The following is a 12217-nucleotide window of genomic DNA, read 5'->3' as shown; positions in this document are numbered from 1 at the left end:
TGCAGCGGTGGCTGCTCGGGCTGACGGATGCTGCCGGGCTCGGGGCTGCCGGGACCCCCCTGCCCTGAAAGCTTTTGCAGCAGGTCGCCGTTTCAGGCTGTGCAGAGTGGAGGGCTGGGTTGGGCTTTTACAGGGCTGTAAAGTGCCAGAAAACTGGAAGGTTTCCCACTCCGTGCTGTAAATTCAGCTGAATGACCCGCCTCAGGTGACAGGAGCCCCTGCCTGCCCTGTCCCCGCTGGGTCAAACCAGCAGCAAAGCCATTGCTGGAGTTCGGGGTGATCTGGGCAATCGGGTGGCCAGGAGGGATGGTTATTCTGCGGTGGCAGCAGCGGAGCCTGGTTGGTGTCACTCCCAGGAGGGTCACGTAGCGCCTACACCTTCAAAAGCCAGTGCAGATCCGCAGTGGAAACCCCTCGCACGGGGACCATGTTCCCCCGTGACTGGGGCTGTCCAGGGCCCGGGCTCGCTGCCTCTGCTCCCCGGGCAGGGTGCTCACCCGGGAGCATCTGCAGGGATCATGATCTTGGTCACCCGCTTTCCGAGTGCCCTGGGAGCCGTGGCAGAGCAACGGGGGCTGGATCCAGCCAAGGCACGACATGGACCCGCTCTGAGCGCGCCAGCCGGGACGGATGGGACCTTTAAAAGCCTGTCTGTCTGCAGCGAGCCTTCGCTGTGCACCGGGCTGGCCTGCGCCGCCGCTGGGGCCGAAGCTTTTTTGTCTATATTTAGTGCGTTTTTCAGATAACCCTCTCGTTCTATTTTTGGGCCCTGTGCTGCCTTAGGGCCCCCTTTTGCTCCTGTGCTCAGCTGTATCACAGGTTCAAAGCCTCTCCATTTTCAGGATCTCCAGATACTCAAATGTTTGGGAGGGGGTTGAGGAGAAGGCAGGCAAAGGAGCTTCTTGGCTTCTTTATTAATGCTCCAAAAAAGGTGAGAAAATTATTTTTTTAAGCATTTTGATGGAGCAGCTAATCCTGGAAACCATGAAAGGCCTTTGCCACCTCTCCCTCCTTCTAACAAGACCTTCAGAGGAACAGAAACCTGGGCTTCATGTGTGAGAGAAGGGGAGAAGGTGCCGGGGGCATCTCCTACCTTGGGTGGGTTTTGAAGGTTTCATCTCCGTGCGCATCACGGAGAGAGCAGATGGGTCCCAGAGCGGTTTCAGTGATGGGTCCCTGTAAGGCTGCTGTGGCCGGGCTTGGTGACAGCCACCCTTCCAGAGGGAGAGCCTGGCCAGCGGGACCAGGGCACCTACCAAGACTCAATGGAAAAGCCTGAGAGCAGAAGCCTTCAAAGCAGCTTGTGTTTTGCACTTTTTAAGGTCAGCTCCTTGGAAAGCACCACGCGTGGGCAGGCCACCATCCCAGGAGCAAAGCAACAGGCACACGTGTCCCCAGCAGCCCGTGCCGGTGTGATGAGCCCCTTGCCTGCTCCTGCGATGGGCCAGAGCAGCGTGTCAACCCCAGTGCAGGGGGAGCTTCACCCCTGAGCGCTCGCTGTGCTCTCCCTGTCGTGTCAGAGCTCTCTGAGGTCTCAAAAAGCAGCCACAGCTCCTGAGATCGTGGGGAGCGGAGCCACCACGCTTTGGCACGAGGTGGGGCACAGCCAGCGCAGCGCAAGTCAAACCAGCCCTGTCCCACCGCCGTGCCCGAGCCAGGAAGGGCGAATGCTGCAGAGCCGTGGGTTGCTGTGTCTGCCACCGTGCTCTGCACTTCATCTGCTCCCAGGACCCCGATGGTGTGACCCAGAGACACGGGGTGACCAGGGATTGTATCTTAAAACTCCTGTACGTGTCAAAGGTCTTGGGATGGTGCCCAAAGAGCAAAGGAAAAACTCTCCCCTTGTCCTCTTCTCAAGTTTGGAGTCCCATCTCCCATGTCACTGCCATCCTGCCTCCTCTTGGCTCCCGGGGACGGTGACACAGCTCTTCAGCGAGGTGCCAAGGTGCACACGGCGAGACTCTGCCTTGCGTCAGTCGTCTGGGGGCGGATTTTCAAAATGCCACAGGGTCCGTGCGGGCTTTCAGCCCTCTGCCACCGAGCTCTGCGGTGTCCATCTCCCCAGCCCGCGCGGTGGGACCGGCTGCACGTGGCCGAGGTCAGCCCAGGGCTCACGGAGGGGCAGAGCCGCTGCCTCTCGTCTAGCTGGGGGGTGACCTCGGTCCCAGCCTGCAGCACCCAACCAGCACCGGCACAGCCCAGCTCCTCCAGCACCCAACCGCGGCAGGACCCCGCCCCGGGCTGGGCTGTCGGGGGGTGCCCTGCCAGCACGACCAGATGCTTGGCAGCACCTGGAGAAACGTGGCCATTACTGCTGCCCGTCCATGACTGTGGGCAGGAGGAGGGGGCTTGTCCTCAGGGTTTTAGGCTGCTGCTGCTCGTGAAGCACAGCTCCGTGCAGAGGGGCTCGCTCCCCGCCACACGGAAAGCAGCACGGCTGTGGGGCGGTGGGGGTTTGGTGCCTGGGCACCGCCCGGCCGTGGGAGAGGTGCAGCAGGAGGAGAACCAGAGCCATGACCGGAGCCAGGACAAGACCAGGACTCAGACCTTCTGCTGCCTCTGAACATCCTTCACTGGTCCCAGTTCACCTGGGAACCAAGGCTGACCAACTCATCTTGTGTCAGGCACCAGGCGCACAGCGGTGGGGTGGGAAGTTTCTCCACGATGGCCCTGACATGGCTGTGCATGTCGGTGCTGCCTCTCCCGGTCCCATGCACGTGGCCGTGGCCCATGTTGCCCTGCACATGGCTGGAGCTCGGCCCGAGGGACTCACCAGAAACCCTGAAGGTCTGTGGGAGCACAGAAAATGGAGCCGGGACGTTTGCAGTGGGTTCACAGCACCTTTCCCAATGCCCATCCCGTGCCAGGCTGTCTCGAGCCGTGGCCCCAGATGTCACACAGCTCCCGTGTGGGGAGCTGGGGCTGGGGCCACGGCCGGGGCTCGGCCAGCCACGCCGCTGGTGGTGCCGCCAAGCAGGGCTGCTGGCCTGGCTGAAAATAGCCCGAAGCTAATTTTAACCTTGGCGGTGTTATATTTTTCAGGTCATTGGGGTGGGCAGTGGGGAGGACGGAGTGGGGGCGTGCTGGGGGCATGGGGTGTGCAGGGATGTGCGCACACGGGTGTCCGCACAGACGCTAAACCTCGGGGGAGGCACGCAGGGAATGATAACAGGGGATCTGTTCCCATCGCCTCAGCACAAAACCAGGCTGCGGATTAAGAGGAGACTTTAGTGTTCCCTTCCTCCCCTCGATATAGCGAAGCCTGCCCAGGGCAGGACATTTATAGCTGCCCTCCCTCACCAGGAGCTCTCTCGGGTCTCACTCCTGGTGGCACCCCGGAGGGTGCGCTGGTGCTGCTGCAGGCAGCTAGGGGGGGGCTGCAGGCTCTCCCTGCCCCGCACGTGCTGCGCAGCCCCCGTGTCCCCGGGGTCTGGAGCCAGCACTGGGCCAGGTTGGGTGTGTAGCTGTGGTGCCAGGCACCTGCAGCACCCACCTTGTGCCCCTCAGAGCCACCCCATTTCCCTGCGAGCAGCAGGCAGGGGAGGTCTCCTGGCCTGGTATCACGCTGCTTCTGTTGGTGTCTGTGCCGTAAGACTCCAGAGATTTCGCTCAGCACGACCGTAGCCTTTACCGCAGCCACAGGAGCTGGACAAGGAGGAAGGTCCCTCCTTTGGAGAGATGCCACGTGCAAATTGGTGCGCTTGCTCCAGGCTCTCCATCAGCTCCCTGGGTCCCTCCTCTCCATTTGTCACAGCTGACTTTACAAGCTTGCTTCAAAAAGGAGATGAAGAGCTGCTCAACAGGGTCCCGGGAGCAAGGGGCTCTCCAGGGACAGACCTGAGCCAAGTGCCACATGGGCAGGGGGATCCCAGGGGGGCAGGAACCCTCCCAGCATCGTGGACCAGCTCATGGGCAGCACATGGGGAAAGCTGCAGGTGGGCAGTCCCTGTGGCCTGCGGCGAGCCAGGCCAGCGCTGGGGGCTGCAGCAGCAGCAAGGTCCCTTCTCGTCCCGGGGCAGCTGCAGAGAGCGGGTCCCGCCTGGCTGCCCTCTAATCCCCCTGGGGACAAGGAGCTGGGGGGCTGGGACACTGCGGTGGGAGCTGCCCTCTCCCCCAACCAGCACGTCATAGGCTGGAGACACCGTAAAAAGAGCTGAGGTGACTCAGGGCAAGGACAGCCATGGGCACAGCTGAGCCCCTGCCTGGAACAGATCCTCCAAGGCTGTTATTTAAGGCTGAGGGTCACACAGAGTGCCGGCCAAACCCGTCCTTGTCCCAGCGATCTTGCTCCAGCACGAACTCCTTGGGTTGCAGAAAACTCACTAATGAAGGAAGAGAAAGGAGAGCAGAGTTAGTGCTGGTGACCTGGCCAGGGCAGCTGAGTGCAGCACGGCCATCCCAAAGCTGCTCCCGCTGCTGGCACAAGGCCCCCGACCCCTTCCCGGGGTGCTCAGGGGAACCCTTTCTCTCCACATCAGGAGAAAAACAAACTGCAGGACAGAAAACTCCTCCGGAGGGGGTGATGGATTCGCTTTTCCCCACTTTACTCAGATCTTCTGGGATGAGGATGCTCGTGATGCAGTTTGGACAGGAATATGAGCGTCCAGAGGAAAGCTTTGTCTTTGCGCCAGAACCAGACCGTGTCACCACGTCACCATGGTGGTGGCCAGCAGCAGTGTCCCCTGTGGACACCAGCTGCTAGGGAAGGTGTGGTGTGACCCTGTATCGTGAGGTACAGGGACCGAAGGGCAGGGGCATGTCTGGGTGGCGCCAGGAAGCGCAGGAGAACCGGTCTGCCTGGGACGTACCGCCCCGACCAGTCTCCGAGAGCCTTAGCTGAGCCAGCAAGGCTGGGCACCCACGGAAGAGTGATTTTCTCCCCTATAATTTTCCCATCCCCTGAAATGGAAGATCCAGGTCTCATTTTATTTGCTCATAGTTGTCCTGGCTTGAATTTGAGTGTAGGATGTTCCTGCCCCTTGTCCCAGGGAGTGATTTAAAATCAATTGACACAAATAAATGGGACCATGAGCAGATGAAGCTGATCGTGGGTAAAGGGCAGCACGCTGCCCGCCGTGGGGTGGGAGCGTGCGAGTGTGCTGCTGCCGTGCTCTGTGTCCTCCCTGGTCACCGCGCCGTGTCCTCAGCCCTGCCGGGGTTCACCTGTAGGTGCGTGCGCTCCCAGGGCTCCAGCTCCAACAGCCAAGTCATGAGCAAACCCAGAGTGAGCCACGGGGCAGCCTGGCCGGGCGACAGAGGGCTTGCTCTTTTATTCAGCTGAGACCCAGCATCATTCTTCACCCTTGCCGTGGGAGGGTTAGGCCTCCCCTGCCTGGACGGATCCCTGGGGCTCAGTGCCGTTGTCCCGTGGGACCGACAGCCAAGACCTCATCTTGCACAAAGCAAATGTGTGGCAGGAGCCAAAAGAGCCAGAAACGCTCTTGTGCGAGAGCTGACAGGTTGCAGGTGGCTTGATTCACCCGGCTGGGACACGCACAGGGCCCCAGCAGCATCCTGGCGTGAACTGCCCTGGCCCAGCGGCCTGCAGCACCGCTGGTGACAGAGGCACGGCCAGGCTTGAGCTGCCACTGGCCCGGGGTCAGCTGAGGCAGGATTTAACCGTGACCTTAAAGAGTCCCTGAATGCTGATTCAAATGCTCATCCTCCTGTCAGACACATGGCTGAGCTCGAGGACTTGAGGGCAACCTGGGAGAACCCTTGAGTAAAGTGTCACTGGGCAGAGCACTGGCCACCTCATGACACCTATCAGGAGCAGGCAGAAGAGCCAGAGACATGCGTAATCCTACCCCTGGACAATCCAACTGCCCTGATTTATGAAAGCTGCAAGCCAGTGTCATTGATGAAGCCACTCAGGGGGTGTCAGAGCTCTGGGGGGACTCTATAGTCCTGAGACACCCAAGGGCCTCCAGGGTCTTTGTCCAGACTAGTTGGAGTCAGCAGGACTGTAGGAAGAGCAACACTTGAGCCATAGTCCACTCCTCACCTCCGCACCATGATGTGCCCTCTGGGCCACCACCCCCCACGCACACTCAACCTACAGAGCACACACTCCCCTCCATGGAGACCACCCCCTGCCGTGGAGAACACCCCACCCCTATGGAGAACATCCCCTCCATGGAGATCACCCCCTGCCATGGAGAACACCCCACCCCTATGGAGAACGTCCCCTCCATGGAGACCACCCCTTGCCATGGAGAACCCCCCACCCCTATGGAGAACATCCCCTCCATGGAGACCACCCCCTGCCACGGAGAACACCTCACCCCTATGGAGAACACACCACCCCCTACGGCTCGTGGCACAAGCCCATTTAGGGGTGAGGCTGGGGGGCCTGGGGGGTAACTGGTGCTGCTGGAAACCACAGCCGCAGCCTGTGCAGGGAAGGGCGAGCCCCGGGGGGGGTGCAAAGGCTGAACCCATCAGGGAGGAGGAAGGACCAGCCGTTCCCTGGCAGCGAGGGGCGCGGGGCGGCAGGGTGTGCCGGCTCCTTCTCTGGGTGCCGTGGTGAAGGTGGGTATCAGCCACATTCGAGGGACCCCCCACCGAGGTGCCGCTGAGGACGAGATGGCCCATGGCCAGTGGCCGTTACGGGGCAGCAGATGGGTCCCCCCTGTCGTTCCTGTGCAGCGCAGGCAGGGAGAGGGCGAGCCCTCGCCCGTGGGGCCGCCTGCTCTGGCGCTGGCAGAGGGGCCGGGTCCCTGGGTGGTGGCAGTGGCGGGGGGTGATGCTCCTGCGCCAGCCCCTCGCCGCGCGGGCGGTGACCCAGCTGCCTGCGCCCAGCCCGGCAGGGTTGCTCCCCGCTGAGACACACACCCCAAAACCACCCCAGGCCAAAGCACTGGGCTCAGCTCACCGGCGGCTGCTGCCTCTGTCCCAGAGCCAAGCGAGACGCGCGCGGAAAACAAGCGCGTGTCAGTCGGAGGGTGCCCTGAGTCAGCGCGCTGCGGGGCCTGGGTCACGCGGGGCTGCCCGTGGCCAGGGGCTCTGCGTGACCCCGGCGCGGAGGGACGCCCCACCGCTGGGTGCTGCAGGTGCCAGCTTCCCCCCCAAGTATCCTCCTCCACGGGACACGGCTGCCTGGCCAAAAGCCACCCCACAACCCTGTTTTGGAAGACGTTTTGGTGTCTCCTGTCAGAAAGCTGCTGGTGACCCAAATTCTAAATATAGAAGCGAGTCCATTTTTTTGTAAATAATGCAAAACATCCGCACTACGCTCATCTTTGGGAAACAGGTCTTTTTGTCAGAGGACTGTAAATATAACACCCAGATTTCTTTTGGGTGAGGTCACCTCCTGGCTGTGGCATTCTCGGAGCGCTCTCATGGTGCTCTGTTTGCTCTAGGGAAACTCCTCCGAGCTCCTTCACCGCTGGAAAGCCGTGCTCAGAGCCTCCGCCAGCCCCAGGCTGGGGCTGCAGCTCTCCGTGGGATGGACCATCCCCATCGGAGATGATGGGAGGTTCCTCCGGGACGGGAGGCGTGAAGCCTGCCCGCTGCCCGCTCCTGGGGCAGAGCAGCTGGGGAGGGCTGGCCCCTCTCTCCCCCCGACACCCGCGGGTGCCATGCGGGCTGTGGGCATCTGTTGGTGGCATGAGGAGGTTTCTTGGGGCTGGAGGGCTGTGGTTGCCCTGCAGGAGTGATCAGCATCCATCCCCTCGGCTCCTCGCAGAGCCCCAGGAGCCTCCCAGCTCTTCTCCAGCGTGGGCTGGGCGGGTGGTGGGGGACTCCATGCCCACGGGGGGCTGGGAGCCGGTGCCGGCAGTGGAGCAAGGGCAGGAGGAGGCTGCAAAGCCCCATGCTGGGAGCAGTGGGGACCCGGCCACCAGGCAGCAAGTGACTAAAAGTCGTAACAACTGCAATTTAACGAGTGCTGGAGCCACACCATGGCCTGGCTCCCGCAGGGACTGAATCGAACCCTTCACCTGTGTGCGTGGCCGGCCGGGCATGGTAGGGTTTCCCTGCCAGCATCCCTTCGATGCCGGCAGAGAGGAGAAGGGCAGAGGGAGGAGACACTGCTGTGGAGCCCTGTGGACTTGGGACGGCGCCCACCTGGGCCAGCCAGGTCTTGGGCATCTCTGCGGGAGCAGAGCAGTGGGAGAGACCGTGCTGGGCCCATTCCTTATGGACCTTCCCCTGGCCACTAAACCCCAGCAAGACTCCACTGAGGTTTCTCAGGGGTCTGTAGTTTTGCCCAGTTTAAATGAATTTTGAGAAGAATGAGTAGAGGCAGAGCTCACATCCATGGGGACACCTCCTGTCCCCGGTGCCACCGCTCAAGGGGCCAGAGCTGCCTACAGGGAGAGCAATGAGGATTTTTCATGATGTGAAACAGAATATGTTGCCTTTTCTTGATCTAGGACACAGAAAACCAACTGCGGGCAGGAGCTCCCAGGCAAATCCATCCCAGGGGACAGGCAGGAGGAAAACAGCAGCCTGAGGAGCTGAAGCACGGCTGGCACACGGACACCGGAGACGGGGGTTATTGGTGGCACCTCCCAGTCCGCTTCGCTGGGGCTGGACGGGTGTCAGGGTTTCTGGGCACATCCCCAGGTCCTGGGGTCGGTGTCCTGAGGGCTTGCAGTGGAAGGGGGGTGGCTGGGACAGGGTGGCCGGGACGGGGTCCTTCTGGGGAAGGAGAAAGAGCAGCTTCTGCTCATTTCATTTTCCTGTTCACTATTGTTTCGTGCAGAGCGGGTGTTTAAGGACCGACTCTGCACATCGCACACGTTCTTCTGCACTAACTGCTCTTCCCAGCCCCACCTGACGAGCACACGACTCACACCGTGGCAGCAAGGTACAAGGCTCAACGGCTTGTGGCCTGCAGGCACCTGGGAGCTGCGAGGACTTGCTGGTGACCCATAGCCCCAGGACATGCAAGGCCATGGGAAATGCTTCTTCAGGGTGCTCAGCTGTTCCCTGCGTGACCCTGGCATCAGCAGGAGAAATGACTGGGGTGGTGCTTGGGGAGACACTCGTGCCAGGGATGCCAGGAGCAGCATCGAGGTGACCCTGGGGACCTGCAGGGAACCCAGAGCAGACAGCTGGGGCTGGAGGGACGCCCTGGGACACCCTTGCTCAGTCCATCCCAAATGCTGGAGACATGTTCTTGGAGGGCTTTGCAAAGCTTCAGTCATACTAGTACTTCCCAATCTCTTATTTTTTTAGAAGTTTTGGGTAGCTGGACCCAGCATCCTTGTTTTTTTAGTAAAGAATGGGTAAAGAATGCGAGCCCTGAGTGATTTGCATGCCATTTGTTGGGTGAAACGAAGCACGTGCGTTACACGCCAGCCCTGCACCTTGCCAGGAGCTACCGGCACTGCTCCCCAAAACCTCTGGGGTGAAGCAGAAGCCACCATGATCACCAGCCCGTGTTCAACAGTCACCCAAAGGCACGGAGTGCCGCCGGTTACACGTCTGAGCAGCAGAGCCTGAGGCACCTGCTGGCGTAGGCTCGTGCTGGGACATACCAAGGCTCCAGCCAGCTCTCCCTGACCCGCGGGCAGGTGATGTGCCATCAGCCGCCTGCTCACCCTCTCCAGGCACAGCCACTTGCAGGTCACCTCGCTGTGGTGTGACTTTCCCCAGCGACCTGGTGCCCGGGGCGATCCGTGAGCTGGAGCCAGGCCATCCTCTGTGTTAGGGTGGGTGTCCTTGCATCCCGCCCCAGGATGTCACAGAGAAGTCACTCTGCTTTTCCTTCCTTTATTCAGTGTCAACAGACACCGCTGTCCCTGGGCCCCTCCAGCACCCGCAGGCTCCCCTTGCTAGCCCTGGCACAGCCACAACGACAGGCACACCAGCTCAGGGTGGCAGCTCGGTCACTGCAGGCTTGTAGGCACGTGAGGGCTGGGCGACCACGGCTTCCTGACCGCTGTTCCCTGTGCTGGCAAGATTAAAGTCACCTCCCGCTGCCACGGAGTGTCACCCATCGCCTGAGCCCCCCCGACCGCAGCACTCAGGGCCGGGCCCAGCAGCTCCCAGCAAGCTCTGCTGACTGGTGCGAAGCTATCGCGTTGGCAGCAGTGTCCCCCCAGCAATAAATCACTGGGGCTGAAAACTGCCCTGGGAGGGGGCTGCCCCCCTTTGTCTGCAGTAAAAGACCGGGGCAGGGTGCAGCAGAGACTGACGTGTTTCCCATCCCCGTGGGGACAGAGGGTCACCCCGTTCAGTCAGCCCTTCAGGGGATGTGCCAGTGCAAATGGCACCGGGGTAAGTTTAACCCCAGCAAGGGTTGTTCTGAGGCATTTATTTATACCCACTCCTGCACGGCAGCGGGATTGAAGGCTCATTTCTGCACTCCTGCCGCAGCCAGTAAGAGCCACGTTGTAATCACTCTGTGCAAAACAACTACTAATAAAAGCAGTGACACAAAACCCCGCCGGCAGCACGAGGTGTTGTCTGGAAGCAGGGACCAGAGCGGGGGCTGAGCTCGAGTTGTTCTGTGACTCCTGGGGGTCTCCCGTGGGTGCCTGCAGCCGTGCCAAGCACCCCCAGCTCTGGTGGCATTGGGACGGCCGCTGGCAGCTGGAAATGCCCCTCCACGGACAGCCCAAACGAGGGGATTTTCTGCTTACAAATGTTTCGAGCTTCATGGGCTTCTGGGGTCGGCGCTCTGCCAGGTGGCAGCTCTCCTCCGGAAATGCTTCACACCCTTCTGCAAGATCCTTCAATTACAGAAGACTAAATGTTATTTAATTTCTGGCAGCGGGTTGAATAAGACTCAATTAAATTCTGCTTCTTGTGAATTTGCGAGGGGGAATTCTCACCTGTGATGCCAGATGAGTCCTAACTGTACCACGCATGACTCAGACACTTAAACTGCTCTATTAATGACTGTTTTAATAAATGTTCAGTCTTTATATGGACAATTTCCTGCCGTGTGACCAGCTTGGCACGATGTCAAACCAAACCTCGGTCCCACGGACAGCCCGTGCGGAGGACGAAGGCGAACCCAGTGCTGCCGAGCACCTTGGGGGCTGCAGCACTCATGGGATGATCCCGGTTATGGCCCACAAGTACCAGCTGTACCTCCGAGCTTGGTCTGAAGGCAGGGGCAAGGCTGGGTGCCATGGCCGGGGGCTTTCAGCTGCTCACTTACCTGCAACCCCCTCAGCTGCATCCCAGCAAAGTTTCTCATAGAATCACAGACTGGTTTGGGTTGGAAGGGACCTTAAAGATCATCTAGTTCCAACCCCCTACCACAGGCAGGGACACCTTCCACCAGACCAGGTTGCTCCAAGCCCCATCCAACCTGGCCTTGAACACTGCCAGGGAGGGGGCAGCCACAGCTTCTCTGGGCAACCTGGGACAGGGTCTCACCACCCTCACAGGGAAGAATTTCTTCCTCACATCTCATCTCAATCTCCCCTCTTTCAGTTTAAAACCGTTCCCCCTCATCCTGTCACTCCATGCCCTTGTCAAAAGCCCCTCTCCAGCTTTCCTGTAGCCCCTTCAGGCACTGGAAGGTGCTAGAAGGTCTCCCCGCAGCCTTCTCTTCTCCAGGCTGAACAGCCCCAGCTCTCCCAGCCTGTCTCCAGAGCAGAGGCGCTCCAGCCCTCTGGGCATCTCCGTGCCCTCCTCGGGACTCGCTCCTCACTCTCTTTGAACGAGGCCCCGGCACAGGGAGAAGGGCGCAGGGTCCGGCTGGGGCGGGGGGAAGCCCTCGGCCGCTGTCCCTCCCCCGCCCATCCCTTCCCTGTGGCCGGCGGCCCCGCGCACCCCCCCGCACCCCCCCGCCTCCCCCGGTTCCGCGGGGCACTGGGTGCCCCCACCGTGGCCAGCCCCGGCCGCCATGGCTGCAGCCCTTCTTGCCGTTCCCACGCGTGTCCTCGCTCCACTCCCTTCACGTCCCGGCCCCCCCCTCCCCGCACACCCCGGGCCCTCGCCGCAGCCCCGCCCTTCCCCGCGGGGGGGCTTCTCCCGCAGCCCCCGGGGCAGGGAGCGAGCCCCCCCCGGGCTCACCCAGCCGGGGCGCTTGTGGGCCCGCGGGACCGGCCTCCCCTCGCCGGGCACGCGGGGCGGGACCCCCGTTCGGAGGGGCTGGGGGGGGCCGCGCTGAGCCCCCCCGGCGGCCCCGCTCCCCGCGGCGGGACCCCGCGCTCCGCGTGGGCGGTGCCCTGCCCCGCCCCGCCCTCCCGGCGCCGCTGCCGATTGGGCCGCTTGCCCCGCCGGTGGGCGGGGCCGCTGGGTGACGTCACGA

The sequence above is a fragment of the Nyctibius grandis genome, chromosome 28, assembly GCF_013368605.1.
Source record: "Nyctibius grandis isolate bNycGra1 chromosome 28, bNycGra1.pri, whole genome shotgun sequence".
NCBI classification, from domain to species: Eukaryota; Metazoa; Chordata; class Aves; order Nyctibiiformes; family Nyctibiidae; genus Nyctibius; species Nyctibius grandis.
Note: the sequence above shows the minus strand (reverse complement) of the source record.